This window comes from Vicia villosa, linkage group LG4 (assembly GCF_029867415.1).
Source record: "Vicia villosa cultivar HV-30 ecotype Madison, WI linkage group LG4, Vvil1.0, whole genome shotgun sequence".
NCBI lineage: Eukaryota > Viridiplantae > Streptophyta > Magnoliopsida > Fabales > Fabaceae > Vicia > Vicia villosa.
The window spans coordinates 67,727,746-67,743,965 of record NC_081183.1 but is presented as its reverse complement, the minus strand read 5'-3'; the positions used below and the strand labels follow the sequence as shown (position 1 = coordinate 67,743,965).

The window sequence follows — 16,220 nt, the reverse complement described above, 5'->3', positions numbered from 1 at the left end:
TTTAGTCCTTGATGGGCTCAAAACCCTAGACTGGTGAAGTAAGCAAACCTGAGTCCAGGTGATGGTGTCTAATCAATCATTGGTGAATAAAAATGAAGTTTTTGAGTCCTATGATTGTATTGGAGACTAATCCTTCTATTGATTGATCCTTTGCCTGAGCTCTTTTGTTCCTGAGCACCCTCGACTAAGTATCAGGGTAATAAATGACTGCTCTGAGCATTTGTTTTAACTTGATGAAAAGTTTGGAGGTGTGACATCTCAGGGGGGGTCAAAATTAGGGTATGACAACTGACACGATCAACCTTTAAAGATATAGCTCTATCATCACGAACGATGTAGACACAATCAACTGTCAAAGTCTAATTCAGTTACTACGAACGGTGCTGACACGACCAAGTCTCAAGGATCTAATTCATTTATTACAAATAGTAATGACACGATCAACATTCAACAACTACTTCCCAAACACTTCAGACATAGTCTAAGGTATGATTTGTACTAATACTCATCAGGATGGCATCTCTAAGCCCATCTCCCGATGGTACAAATTTTTGGGTACTCTAGTGTTCAATCCTCTTCCACCTTCAGATACCGATTGGCATACAAACCACTCTACATCTTCAGGTTTAAGAAAATTGAACATGGGTAGCTGTCATACCCCAAAATTTGCCCATCATATTTCTCTTAATTCAAACTCATATTAAGGTTCAAGGCTCAAAGACATACCCTCCTAAACAATGGTTCAAAGAATTAGGTTTTTGTTTTTCTGAAGAAAATCAATAGATCAAAGGCTCCAATGCATTTCATATGGCTTATGATGTTTCAAACTATCTCCATGACAAAATTCAGGTTCTAATTCAAAGGATTGACCACTCAATTGCTCAGAAAGTCAATAGTCGACTAGTTTGACCTAAAAGTCAACTGTAGTCAAAATACAGTCAAAACTCCTGATTTTTTTGTCAACAACCTTATTTTGAAGCATCATTCACCATTTGATCAAGGATTGATCATGGTTCATCAACAAAAGATCAAAAATCAACAAATTCAAGAGTTTCTAAATTAGGGTTTCATAGGAGAAAGTCAAATGAACTTTGACCAGCCATAACTCCTACATGGAACATCATAAATTTCCCATCCAAAGCTCAATTTGAAGGAAATTTAATTCCCTACAATTTTGTCTCTCACAAGCCAAGTCTAAAAATGCTTCATTTGAGAGATTGGGATCAAAAGATTATAGGTCCTTTTTGAAAGTCAACCAAAAGCAGTTTTTTGTCAAAGCCAATATCATCAAGATAAATTATTCAAATGGAAAAAAGCTCCCAAAGTGGCTTGTAGAGGACATCTTCAGGTTTCCAAAAAGTCCTAGAACTCCTCCATATCTTAAAAATTGAGGGAGATATGCCTTGTCAAAGTTGGACAATTTTAAAGGGAAAAATGTGAAAGAAAGGGCCCCAAAATGGATTTCTTTGCAAACAGGCCCAATCTTTTTTGATTCAATCTTGTTCCCCAAGTCATCAAAGATACTCAATCTCAAAGCCACGAAAATATGATGGATATTTGATTTTATTTGAATTTTATTTCATTAAAATCATGGATTTAATCAATATTTGGAAGAAAAATTGAAAAGATTTGATTTTTTTCTTAACTTAAATCATAATCAATCATCATTTAACTCATATTGCCAATCAAATTTCGTGCACATTTAACTTGGATTGATTAAATCAAATATTGGCTTAAATTAGAAACATATTTCAATCATATTTTGGCCAAAATGCAAATAAAGGATTCATCAAGATTCTTCACAAATTGGTTGACCTAAATTCATCTCCTATAAATATATGACACAACCAAACCCTTAGGGGAGTTTTTGGAGTATCTAAGAACCCTAGCCCGAGTACAAAAATTCAAGGAAAAATTGAAATTCGTTCTTGGCAATCGAGATTGATTCAAAGAGTTTCAAAGGTCCAAATACATTCCTAGAGCATCACTGAACGTGTATCAATCCTTACCAAGCCTCGAAGCCTCAAGAAACACGGTCACAGACCCCTACGGTTTGCATTTTTTTCTCTCTTCGATTTCAATAATTAATGCATCATTCACATGTTTTGATTGCATATATCTGTTTGTATTGATGTATTGAATGAATCTGGAAGCGTAATTTCGTTTTCGTACCGGTATGGGGAGGATACCATTGTTAGGGTTAGAGCTCTCAATTTAGGGTTTTCTATTCTGAGTAAAATCAGGTAAAATTATGAGGCCTATTGCATCTGTGAAGGTTGGACGAACATGTTGGCGTATTCGCGATGAATTTATTATGCTTGTATGAGATTTTTGTTGTTGCAGGTGGATTAGCTATGAACGCCACCATAGTTAAGTCGTAGCAAAATCGTAGGTTGATTTGCAGGCTTCGTAAGGAAGACAAAGACGTGGCTGGTCGTTATTGGGTTATTTGAATTGCGTGCTTGTTTTTGAAGCATTAAATAATTGTTGTTATATTATTAGTTGGATGCGTCATATAAACAGACAGCGTAATTGGCACAGTTGGTAACTCAAGGATCCTATTCACCCAAGGGGCGCCAGTTCGATACCTGGCTTCCCATATATTTTTTTTTATTGAATTAACATGTTTCCAGATCCCACGCGCACTAGCTAAAGAAGACTACGGTACACCCTCATATCAAGGCCTTAGGATCACACCAGAGTTGGATCCAACGCCCACAGGCTTGCAGATCTACCATGGGATCTCAATGGACTACCATACAGGATCAGCTAAGTCCTTTTTTCTAAATTTTTATATTTTATTTATTTATTTAATTATATAAATGTTTTTTTTCTATTTCTTTTTACCCTTTTTATTATTTTAGTTATTTATTTACTTATATTTTATAATTTATTTTTTATATAGATAATTTCATAGTTGTTTATATTTTATCGAGAGTTCGATTTTTATCATTCTATTTAAGAATATTGTTATTAAAATACTCATTAGGGTTAGACATTTTGATCGAAATTTTATTTTTGCCAATAATTAATTAATTTGTTTTTTTATTTATTTATTCTATTAATCATAGTTAACTTGTGCCCTAATCAGGGTTTACAAGGTTTGTCGCCTGATCAGTCATACACTAAAAAAATTTCTTTTTTTTCTTTGTGCAATTTTTACAGGGTTACCATCAGGGTTCTCCCGACTACGCGCCATATCAGATCAAAAAAGCTAAGTCTCTGATTTTATTATTTAAATATCATTTTATTTTGCCTCTTTTGATTAAAATAGGGTTAGCTTCAATCGCCAATGAATTGGTAATGAACTCACCCTTTGTTTATTCTTCCTTTGCCAATTTTCAGGGTTAACCAACCGGTCAAAGCTCGAACCTTCGGTAACCCTAAAACTCATTCTGTTTTTAATTGCTTCTTTTAATTATTACTTATGTCAAACTTATTGCTCTATTGGGATTTGTTTATTGCTTTTTCTCCCCTTCCCTATGGTTTATTATGTAACTGCTCCTAGGTGTATTGTGTGGCCTTGAAGGCACTTAACACTATCATATATATTATTATTGCGTGGTTAGTAATTTAGGGCGTGAAAACTCGAACTGAACCTAGAATAACTAATTACAAGATAATTATTTGAATTAATCACGTGATTGTGCACCCACACACCTTTTATGATAACCTCTTCTGTTGCCTGTTGCCTGTTGCCTTGTTGCCTTTTTTTTCAGTGCAGAATAGTCAAGTCCCTCGAATACGAGGACACCTCAGCAATGTTGCCCTCAGTTCATTCTCACTACAAAAGATCATAAGTCCCCAATGATGCTGCCTTCGATTCGCTTATATGATCTCGCCCCTCGAAGTTGCCTACGAAATGCTGAGGTGTCCTTTGGTTGCCTAATAATGATGACTATTCTGATCCTTCCCTTAGACTACCCGTCCTCTTCATGGCAGGGACAGTCTTATGGTGAACGATGGTTGCGACAGCCCTTCAACCTCCAAATAAAAGGGATTCCTACCCTCTTATGGTATGGATAGCCCTGAAAGGCTAAAAGAACCTTTTTACAATGTCAAGGTAATTTGCCCTTAATTGCTTGCTCTGGTTTAAATTCTTTTTTTTACCCTTTTCTTAAAAACTTCAAAAAGGCTACGCTCATTTACGAGCTAAAGTCCTTATCTCTTCCTCTACATTTCTAAACTTTTGGTTTCAAAAGAGCAAAGCAATTAAGAGCCCATGGAAAACCATGGATGCAAAGGGTGCCTTACACCTTCCCTTTGTATAAATTACCCCCTAACTCAGTTTTCTTTTAAAAGGTTTTTTTTCTGTTCTTTTAGCCTTTCATTAATTTGGATAAAATAAAAGTCGGTGGCGACTCTTGCTTACCGCGACATTTCAAAAAAGTTAGTTCACCGTATTACACTTACCATACACACCCTAATTACTAACAGCTAAATATATACAAAAAAATTAAAGTGCGGAAATTAAAGTGCGAGAAAATAAATCTACGTTATTACAAAAAACCTTTGCGACCTATACAACGATTTCTAGAATTTTAAAGGTAAGCAGTCGATAAGCATACATGCGACAATCACAGAGGCTTAGAAAGGGAGAAGAAGAATCGAGAGTAGTTTGAATTGGAAAAAAAATTGGGTTTGAGTTTTTTTAGGTGAAGGTTAGAATTAATTAAATGATTAAGTTAATTATTAAGTTAAACTAATTCTAATAACCTGATTAAATAATTAATTATTATGTACAAGTTATCTAATGTCTAAAATTAATGAGCTAATCCTAATTGTAAAAAAAATTGATTAAATTAAAACCCTAAAATTACTAATTGATTTTGGTTGAATGATTAAATATAATTATACTAATTAAAAAAAACCTAATTGTCCTAAATAAATTTAGTTGATAAAAACAAATAATTAGTCACAACTTAATTCTAAATGGTTGGTTATTTGATTAATGGTTAATTAGAAAGATAGTTTAGAAGTTAATTGGAAATTAATTAAAAAAAGAGTAATTAAAATAAATTAGAGAGAAAGAGAAGAAAGAATTAAGGGCAAAAATATATGTGAGAGCTGAGTGTTGAACCCAGGCCTCTTGGCTTCTAGTCTCCTTTGCTTGCCATCTGCGCTGCAACACATAGTTGTTAAAACATCCAACCAAACAAAATAAATATATAACAACATAGTTAGTGAAGAAATCGAGGGCAAAGTCAGAACGGGACCCACTGCGTTTGGATGAACCAATCATGGAATGGCAGAGAAGCATGACTTGTTGACCAGCCAATTCGGACTGGAGAGAGGTAACGAATTTTCTGCCCAGCCAATGAACGATTCCACGCGTGGTCAACTAGTCTCACACACTGTTCATCATCTTCCTCAAATTTCCTGCGGATTTAGCTTCCAAAATAGTTGCGGTTTTACATGCGAAAAAGCTACGTTTTCGTAGGAAAAAATCTGCACACATGGAACTCGTGAAAACGATCGATACAAATAATAATAAAGGCCCAGGTTGATTTAAAATCACTCCCTGATCCTGAATATGATGTTAGTTTGGCCTAAAAACGCTTGCAACAATGGAACCGATTGTAAATAGCTCTCATGCCCTAACCATGGCCTTTATGAAACGTTGCTCCTACATTCTTGTATGAACGTTCAGTCCTGATCTAAATGGCCTTATGAACACGTTAGTATCATCCAATCATATTAAAACACAAGAACATACGAAATATGCAAACCAGAAATATGGAAAAAGTTTGATGATTATGAAACACGGATTCCAGGTGCAATCACGTGTTGTAAGGTACTTCTACTTACTATACAATCCTTCAGGAGTTGAATGGAACAAGTGGACGGATTTGAATCCTACTGAAAATAATTCTCTTGCGTGCCCTAGTTTTCTTTGATACTTTGTGCCATGAAACCCTATTCTTTGCCAAGTCTTTTTCTCTAATTTTTGTTCCCCTTTTGCCTTAGAGTGTTAGGTATATATTTAGGAGTGCATTAGGGTAATAATAATGGAAGGAGATCAAATCTTTTTATTGATGAAAATTTGATTTTTCTCTTGCACCAAAACTTTCCTTTTTTAAGCTCCACTTTATTTTCATGCTATTTCTCCCGAGTTCTTGGCCCTTAGATGATGATTTTATTTGATTAAATGAGTGAGAATATTCCATGGCATCTTTTTGAAGGAGTGAAAAACACTTATAAAGGGGGGGGATTGAATAAGGGTTTCTTCTAAAAATGGTAGACAAAAATAAATCACACAATTATTTTTATCCTGGTTCGTTGTTAACTAAACTACTCCAGTCCACCCCTGACAAGGTAATTTACCTCAACTGAGGATTTAATCAACTAATCAAACTGATTACAATGGTTCTCCACTTAGATACCCTCTAAGTCTTCTAGAGTATTCTGATCACAACTTGATCACTCTAGGAATTCCTTTTACAATCAATGTAAAATAAATATTACAAGAGATTCAAATGCTTCTTAAAAAGCTATAATCACAAAGTGATTTTTCTCTTAAGTTTAAATTCTAATACTCACTAAAATATTACAATGTTGTGAGGTTGAAGATGAAGTTCTTCTAAGCTTTTGTGTGATTTCAGTTTGACAGCGTTTTGGTTCTTTTTCGTTCAAGAGTTCTTGCTGCTTCTGAATCAGAACTTCTATATATAGGCGTTGAGGAAATGTGACCGTTGGGAGCATTTAATGCTTTGCGTGAATAGTACACTGCTGCATTTAATGTTTCACTCTTTTGTCAACTACCTCGAGCCATGCTTCAGCTGCTTTTACTGACTTTGCCTTTTGTAGCTTCTAACGTTCTTTTTGTCAGTAAGAGATTTGACGTTATAGATTTTTCATCTTGTACTTGCTTCTGGACTCAGATTATGTAGAGTAAACGTTTGAATATCAGAGTCTTCAACTTTGGTGCAGATGCCACTTCTGTCTTCAGACTTGGAAGTGCTTTGAGCGTGATACCATCAGATCTTTAGAGCTTTGCTTCTGACTGCCATCTTCTGATGCTTTCTAGATCATGTTTGAATTCTGCAGGACCATTTTCTGATGTCTACCAGACCATGTTCTGATGAAGCCATCCAGATCTTCTGGGTCAGAGCTTCTGAACGCTGATTTTGTGCATACTATTTTAGACTTTTCCTAAAATGGAAAACGTGAATAATTAGAGTACCACATTCTCTTATACAAAATTCATATATAATGTTATCATCAAAACTAAGAATATTGATTAGAACATTTCTTGTTCTAACACTTTTGTCATTTAAATTATGATTTTGTTTAATTTAATTTGAATTTAAGTGAATAAATTCAAGAATAAATAAAATAATATCATAAAATAAATAATATTTTGTTCATGGGCCTCCTATAAGCTTGGTATCACGTGGGAATCTCAATTTTATAGGCCCATTACTCAAAAGTTAGAATTTTGCCATTTAGAGTTTCACACATTTTCCAAATTTTACCCAACTTGCACTAGTCATAACTCATTCAGTATTAATCATATGGAGATGATCTAGGACTTTTTGGAAATCCCAAGGTGTCCTCTACAAGCCACTTTGGAATCTTTTTTGCATTTGGAGATTTTATCTTGATGATACTGGCTTTGACAAAAAACAACTTTTGGTTGACTTTCAAAAGGACCTGTAATGTCTTGGCTCATAGCTCCTAAATGAAGCATTTTTGGCTTTGGCTTTAGAGAGACAAATTTGTAGATAATTGAATTTCCTTAAAAATGAGCTTTGATTGGGAAATTTCTGATGAGTTATGTGAAAGTTATGGCTGGTCAAAGTTCAGTTGACTTTTAGTTCAAAAATCCTAAATTAGAAACTGAGTTTTGTTGATTTCTGAACTTTCCTTGATGAATCATGATCAAACCTTGATCAAATGATGAATATCATCTCAAAATGTGGAAGTTGACAAAAAATCAGGAGTTTTGACTGTGATTTGACCATAGTTGACTTTTAGGTCAAATCAGTCGATTGTTGATCATTTGAGCCATTGACTGAGTAATCTTGTGAATCAGGGCTTGAAAACTTTATGGATATTCTTTGAAGCATATAGGAAACTATGAAGTCCACTTGAGACATTGGAAGTTCCATATTCTTTGATGAACATCAAAACCCTAGTAGGAGACCTACCACTTAGGAGAAGCTTAGCCTGATAAAACTTAAGTGTTCTTGAGCAGTTTGAGAACCCTAGGATATAAGGAGATCATAATATCTTGAAATATGGTGGGAAAATTTTGGGTATGACACAGCTGACAACATATTGATTAACATTAGTAAACATGAAACACTCTACGAGTAACAACTTAGTGTATTCAGTTTCCTCTGCTTTTCAACATGATCAATTAATGCTTGATCAAGTATTCTTGGATGTCTTCTAACTCCATTGGAGGATACTGCTTAACATCAGGTTTTCTTTTTCTTCATCTTCTGAGATTCTTCTTGTAGGCATGTGATGTGTATTTCGACATTTGATTCATCATACACTTCGTGTAAGTTACCTCTTGTGGAACTTATGAAGCATGTCTTCATATTTCTACATTTATACTTTCATGCTCAGCTTCTCTCTACAGGTTTTCTCTCAGGATCTCTCATTTTCTGCTCTCTGTAGATGTATCATAGATACATACTCTGATGCTCACTTTGGATGCATACTCAGATGCATACATGAACGCATACCTTCAAGTCTGAAGTTTGATATATTTATAGAGCTTGGTATGTTACCGTTGGAATCTAGCCGTTGCAGTTGTTTGAATACTGCTTTGAGTGCCTTCGTCTCAATTTGCTCACGAATGAAAAGTGTTGCTCTTGGCAGAACCTTATCTTCAACATGATGATTTTAGTGGATGGCGTGTTTCTTTTGGTTAAGCTTGTCTTTCCAATGCGCTGCATGTGGCTCGCTTCTTCATATTAACCTTGGGAGTTGTTATATTTAATGTTGCAACCGTTTTGCTTATGATGATGTCTTTAATGACTTCATTTGATTCTACGCTTTTGTATTTTATTTAATTTGTATGTTGAGCTGTAGATTCTTCATTGGTTCACAAGTGATTCTGTTGAGTTTGTATTTAGTATGTCACTGCGTTATTCTATCAGAACTTCTGATCTCTTCAATATGTGATTTTTGTGTAGTAACGAATCTTCATGTATATTGATCTTCTGTTTGATTCTTTGAAGCTTGTCTGACACTCTTTCTGATATTTCTAAGCTTGATGTATGTGATCATTGATGTTGCGTGCTCTTTCTGAATAAGCTTATTTTCCATCTTTGCTTGTTTGCTTCTTGATCTGCTGATTTTGACAGTTTGATGTGTTATGGATTAGAACATCTGATGACTGATGTCTCGGCTTCGTTAATCTTCTGAATGTTTGATTCTTCATGTATTCTTTCATATCTGAGGCAGTTTCTGATGTATTCATTGTGCTCTTTTTATAGTGAATCCTGTATAAGCATAATATTTGCACACTAAATGAAACCATTAGTAATAAAATTGTTTCTCACAAAATATATGCTTGTTATCATCAAAACTAGATTCTGAACACAGATTCTCAATCTTGTTCTAACATATTGCACCCCATAGCCATTCTGGACGGTCGCATTTGCAGTAAACAAGGTCGTCCTCACAAACAAGTCTTGGTGCAATGGTCCCACAGCCAGCCATAAGATGCTACCTTGGAGGATTTATCGTCATTCGTCGATCTTTATGGAATCCCTGACCTTGAGGACAAGGTCAATTTCGAGGAGGGAAGTAATGATAGCATTGGTCAAAATGAGGTGTCGTTAGATACCAGACGCATTCAAGAATTGGTGAAAGATTGGGCTATTAAAGAACAACAAATCTCAACAGTAGAAAAGCTTGAATCGCGACGTCGTAACAAACCAGCATGGATCCACGATTTTATTATGGCAACACTAAAATAAAGGAGCTCTGCTAGTATCTAGTAGCAAGGTTGTTATCATCCTTTAAAATAGGAATGCAGTTTTATATTAGTTTGTAATTCTAGAGTAATAATAGAAAATTCAATTTCATACTTTGTATATAGATTAATCAGTAGAAAACTTTGAAAGGTATCAAAACAAATAATTAGTGAATACATCTTGCAGTTTGGCACTGACTCAAATAGTGCTCTTAATAATATTTGAAACTTGTTATATTTAGAAGTTAAAACTTTATGTAAAAATGTTATATAATTTATTTGCATGATTTTTTTATCGATAAAATTTATCAAAAATATTATTTCACAAATATTTTTAATTTTTAATTTATATAAATCGTGTTAGTTTAGTGATCCAGACATCCAGTAATAATACTCTAATCAAATTAATGACTAATATGAGTTTTTTTGTTGGCTTTTTGCACTCTGATTCCCTGGAAAAAGGAACCCTAGTAATCTAGAGTTTGTGCCGAGAGGTATGTGTCATGGCCAAGCATTGTTCCTACCTAGGAATCGAATCTGATATTCTCTGGATTACGTCCTTAGCAAAAGCTCATTTACTACTGGAGCCCAAAATGCTGAATACTACTCTTATAATTTAGGGATTATGAAAAATATAAACAATTTTGTGTTTATATAAAATTTTAAAGAGATTTAGTAGATTTTTTTCTTGTATTAAAATAATTTTCTTCGAAAATTAAGCAAAATAGGAATAGCAGGAAGTAGTTGTTCCTCCAAATGGGCTTTTGACCAATTCTGCTAGACCCATTCTATGTTGGCCCTTGAACCTCGGGTTTTTAGGGTTTGACGCGGCTATATAAATGAATAGGCATCGTCCTTACTCTCACATTCAACCTCTGCATTTCATCATACATTTATCATTCTTTACTGGCATTTATAGATCTAGAAAATTTCAGTTTAGATGTAGTTGTTGTTTATCTTTTTTTGATCTTGCCTCACTACACCTTTAGCTTGTTTTTGTATATATTCCATGAAAATCAAAGCTAGTCATAGAGGCGTAAATTGAATTTCCGGCGGTTTTCACGTGGTGCTTTAACCTCTCAATGTTCATGCCTCTAAAATAATTCGCCACATCTCTTATGTATTATACAAATATGGCTATGATTACATATTATCCGCGCTTCTGAGTTTTCTGTATGAAGTATATCGGAATAGTTGGTTGAATTTCTTGATATGAGCCATCTTATAATTTGTATTCCCGTTTATTTTTTGTTATTCTTTTAATGATATTTGGCTGTGATGATAATTTATTCAGCTTTAAGCCAGTTCTGCTTCTGAAAAATCGTGATTGATAGAGCTGTAATATATATTCTGAGCCTTTTCAATTTGTTCTTTTATTGTGTTTGCATCAACTGTTATTGTGATTTAGTATTGAGTTTTTCAAGAACTGTACTCTTTTTTTTCTTCTGTGAATTGGATCAAGAGTCTGAATAAACTCAAATATTTTGTGTTGTCTATCAGCTTCATCTTTTGTATCCCACGAGTTTGGAGTTAAATATCAGCACCACATTTGTTTTGAATATGTATTCAAACTTTCTAAGTTTTAATTGTTTTGCAAATTACTTGTAATCAATTACTATGTATTATGTTTAATAGTGAATTACTTTTATATGTTAATGAACGTTTAGAGTAACGTAAAAATAAGAGTGAGAGTGGTGGTTGTGATGATTATAAAAATTCCTCGTACTGAATGTCTATTGGCATGACAGACACTTTACACCCATAGAATATGAGCAACCACTTCGTTCTGCTATCAATTTTATTTAACTATTAAAATTTTCATATATTGCATTTTGTTATTTCATTTTAATCATTGTGTTATGTTAGTGTCATTGCGTTTACAAATGTTCCTTAAAATGGGAAATTTGAATATAATGGAGTAATAAGCATACTTTGCAGAGCATAATTTATATCATGATTGCTTTTGCTAAGCTAACTCCTTATATTGATTGCGTGGTGTTTAAAGCCCCTTTCCAAAATTAATTGAATTGGGGTTACGCACACCTTCAAATTTGTTCTGTGTGTTTATATCCTATATTTAAATGTATATCAAAGCTCCAGCACTTGAACACGACATGACATCATAAAATACAGATGCTAGAGCTGTCCGCCTGCATTTTTGCTTGATTATTAACCTGGCCACACTCCAATCATCTTCACCATGGTGATTCCAAACTAGAATTGAAATGGAACTCTAAAATTCAAAGCCGACTTGCACTAACCGGATCATCTGCAGCACTTTGTTTTTCATTTTTTACACTCCCTCTAAAGCTGCAGCATTTTCTTTTTCACTTTTTATACTCCACATCATCTTCTCTCTTTCATTTAATAATTCAACACTTATTTAACTCATTACCCTACTTTATCACTTTTATTTTATATTTTTACTTTTATATTTTGTTTTTTGTGATTATATATTAATAATTATTGAATGAAATTATTTTAAAATAATTAAAAGTGATTTAAATTTATTTTAATTTTTTTTCTATTTTAACAATTTATTTGAATTTTATTTTTTTAATTGTATATTATTAAAACAAATAAAGTTACAAAATTTAAAATGAAACACAGTAAAATAGAATTTTGAATGTTAAAAGAGATATTGTTGGGATCATTTCACTAAAAAGATGTTTAATACTACAAACAAGAATTTATTGGAAACTAAAATTGTTGAATTTAAGTAGGGAGAAAAATGTTGAATTTTTGTGTCCATATCCAATGAATTAAATCTTTATTTATAGACAAAAAAAATTAAAATAAAAATAATAATTTAAATAATAAAAACAACCAATAAAATTTTGCAAATTATATAATGTGGTCATAATTATGAGAATAAAGTTGTGACTAACTAATAAACTTGTTGAAGATTGGCATACATAATTATGAGAATAAAGTTGCGAATGTGTTCTGATGGTGCAAGTATTGTTAAGAGAATAATGTGATGTTGTATATCCAAGTAGAAGGGTGTGATAGATACTATCTTAATAATTGATATGTCAAGGTGTTTTTGAGCAATGATGATTTGGTTGCTAAGTTAATGAAGTAAAATTGTATCTCCACATTTAAGCGTGTTATTGTTGTTGCTTTGAGTGTTGGTAAGTTAGGAGGTTTGTGAAGTTGTTTACTAGTATGTTGTAGAGATGTCGAATAATTGACGTTGGATTTAAGTCAGATTGAGTTGTTTTGATTGTCGATGTGTTGTCAATCGCAACTGAGAATCGGAGAGTTGGAAGTGAAGTTAAGGATGGTTAGGTCGCATAGATTTTCGAGGACGTAAATATTCTAAGTGGGAGAGAGTTGTAACGCGCCGATTTTAATTAATTATTTAATTAAATTAATTAAAGATTTATTCGTTGGAATTAGTCGAAGTCGGAATTTATCGATATTATTTTAAAGGCGTAATTGGATTAATGTGTTAATTCGAGCAGTTAAGTTGTGGTCGGATTAGTCGGAGAAATCCAATTGTGAGTTGATATTAATTAAGTGAAGCAATTGTAGTTGTGGAATATTATTGAGAATAATATTCGTTATGTTATGTGATTATTCATTTATGTGTTATTTGGCTTAATTGAGTAATTAGAGGAATGTTATGCATTGGGCTTAAGTGGAAGAAATATAAAACAATGAGATTGGATTGTGGGTTAAGCCCAATTAAGAAAAGAGAGATAGTAAGAGAGTTAGGGTTTTAGAGACATAACTCTCATTTGGAGAAAGAAGAGAAAGAAGAGAAAGAAGGGAAGAAAGAGGAAAGCTATGGCATGAAGATGAAGGACTCCATTGAAGAAGGTGAAGCTTTTGCTAAGGTAAGGATGAGGTTCTTACTCTCTAAGGGTTGACATGATGATGTTTATGGCGGGTTAAAAATTTTATGTTATTCTCCGTGGATGTGTGAGTTTGAAATTGTTAGGGTTTATGATAAAATCCATGAAATTGTGCCATTAATCATGTTGTTGATGTTTGTGTATAAACCCATGATTAGAAATATGTTTAGTAACCTTACATGTGTGGTAATTTGCTTTCAATTTATGCATAAATGGTGTATGGGTTAATGGGTGTTGTATGAGGGGGATTAGGGAAGAAAAATGGCGATTTATGAGTTTTCACGCATCATGAGTCGACCTATACAGAAGCATAGGTCGACCTGAGCAACACAAAAGGTAGAAAATCCACTTTCCTTCAGGATGCGTCGACCCATGAATTATGTGAGTCGACCTTGAATCCTTTGCGTCGACTCATGAGTCGACCTGAGCTAACCCGAGGGGGGTAGAAAGCATCCATGCGTCGACCCATGAATTCTGTGAGTCGACCTGAGATAACCTGAGGGGGTAGAAAGCATCCATGCGTTGAATCCTTTGCATCGACCCGCAGATTTCCATTTTTGGCAGATTTTTGTAAAGGCCATAACTTTTGATCCGTAACTCTGTTTTATGCGCCGCTCGAAGCGTTAGAAAGCTAACGCAATGAACTATACCATGATGCAATAAAATTATTCATAGGATACAGTCTCCTATTATGTTTATTAGAATTAAGTGATGAACTATGTTGTGTTAACATATGAAGTATGCTTTTTGCGATGATTTGACATAACTATGTTGTGGTATAACTTGATGTATGTTTTTCTTATGACGATACAATGTTTTTCTTATGCGTAATTGATAATGATGTTGTATGCTATATGTGATTAATTGTACGTCTTGAGAGGTATGAGCTAATAGTGTTGCCATGTGATTAATTAACAATATATATGAAGTTGAATATAATGTGTTATGTTGATTACTTGAATTAAGGAATATGATGAATGTGTTGATGTTGTTGGTAATAAGATGAATTGTTGATGTTTGTTGTTAACATGATGGATTCGTTGTTGTTGTGGTAACATTGTTGTCGTTGTTGTTAAGTATGTGGAAATTGTCGTTGTTGTCGTAGACCCTATGGTCAATGTTGGTAAGTTGTATCGTGATTGTTGTTGTGAAGTGATATATTGTTGTATGATGATGCAACATAGTGACGTGATTGTGAAGTGATGCATTCTTATGAATGATGATGATGATTTTGTTGTTGAAGTTCGACATTATATTGATAATGTTCGATGGTGATTTAGACGATGTTGTGACGTATTGTTTATGTGGTATTTGTGGATGTACATCATTGAGTCGCATCCATTGCATAATGCATGCGTGGAACTTATGGCAAACACGACGGCCTTAATGGCAAAAGCGATGGTGGCCTTAATGGAAAATGTTTAAGTTGGCCTAAATGACAATTGTTTAAGTTGGCCCAAGTGGCAAATGTTTAAGTTGACCCAATGGAAAATGTTTAAGTTGGGTTTACACCAAATGGTACCACATTCATGTGCATAAGTTTGAGTCACATTCGAGTCACATTTGAATTGCATTTGAGTTGTGCTTGGATTGTTGAGATGATGAGATGTTTGTTGTGACGTGATGATGAGATGTTTGTTGTGACGTGATCATATTATAATTGTGTATATGAATATGTTGTCTTAATTGATTAATGACATCGTTGTCGTTTTAAAAGTTGTATTATATTGATAAGTTGTTTTGCAATGAAAATTGTTGTAAGATGTTATGTGATGTGAAGTGGTGAAATTATGTATGATCTATATCTCCTATATTAGTTATAATGCATTCCTTTATATTGTAAGATATCTCACCCCTTTGCTGATATTTCCCTACCATGGGAAATGGGCAGGTACTCAAGATTAGCTGTGAATGTTCGAGATAATTTAGGAGAAGCCTTTATGTTGCTTTATGGCAAGTCTAGTTGGTGTCCATTGCTCTGATACGTAGCACTCGGGAGGATTAGCCGTTATTGTTTAATTGTTGTATTCTATATGTTGACATTTGTTTTAAGTTGAATTGAAAGATGTTTATAAGTTGAAATTGGAAGTTGTTGGATAAATTTTTGTTTCCGAATGCTATGTATCTTTTGTTAAATGCAATATAAGTATGTTTGGTTGGTTAAGTCGAAGTGACATCCCATCTTTTGATGAATATTTTTAAATGCACTTTGACCTTCGCTTATAATTATGGAGTAGAATTGGGGTGTTACATAAATCACGGCACTCCAGAGGCATTTAGGGATACTATATGTGAAGAAATAACAAGTGCCAACGACTTCCTTGCAGAAATTGAAAAGCGCTTTACTGAAAGCGATAAAGTGGAAGCACACTTCTTCAAAGCTTGATTTCTATAAAGTATAAAGGCAAAGGAAACATAAGAAAGTA

General features: G+C 33.7%; 4 non-coding genes across 4 annotated transcripts; all 4 read left to right on the top strand.

The window, feature by feature from the left end:
- The first annotated feature begins 11,068 nt into the window (after positions 1–11,068).
- LOC131600939 (small nucleolar RNA U36a) lies at positions 11,069–11,154 on the top strand. The gene has a single exon (XR_009283541.1). It is a non-coding gene; the product is annotated as a small nucleolar RNA U36a (small nucleolar RNA).
- Positions 11,155–11,201: 47 nt separating this feature from the next.
- LOC131600890 (small nucleolar RNA Z223) lies at positions 11,202–11,295 on the top strand. Its single transcript, XR_009283492.1, has one exon. It is a non-coding gene; the product is annotated as a small nucleolar RNA Z223 (small nucleolar RNA).
- Positions 11,296–11,376: 81 nt separating this feature from the next.
- On the top strand, positions 11,377–11,485 carry LOC131600921 (small nucleolar RNA snoR97). Its single transcript, XR_009283523.1, has one exon. It is a non-coding gene; the product is annotated as a small nucleolar RNA snoR97 (small nucleolar RNA).
- Positions 11,486–11,628: 143 nt separating this feature from the next.
- Positions 11,629–11,712, top strand: LOC131600932 (small nucleolar RNA snoR8a). Its single transcript, XR_009283534.1, has one exon. It is a non-coding gene; the product is annotated as a small nucleolar RNA snoR8a (small nucleolar RNA).
- Positions 11,713–16,220: the final 4,508 nt, after the last annotated feature.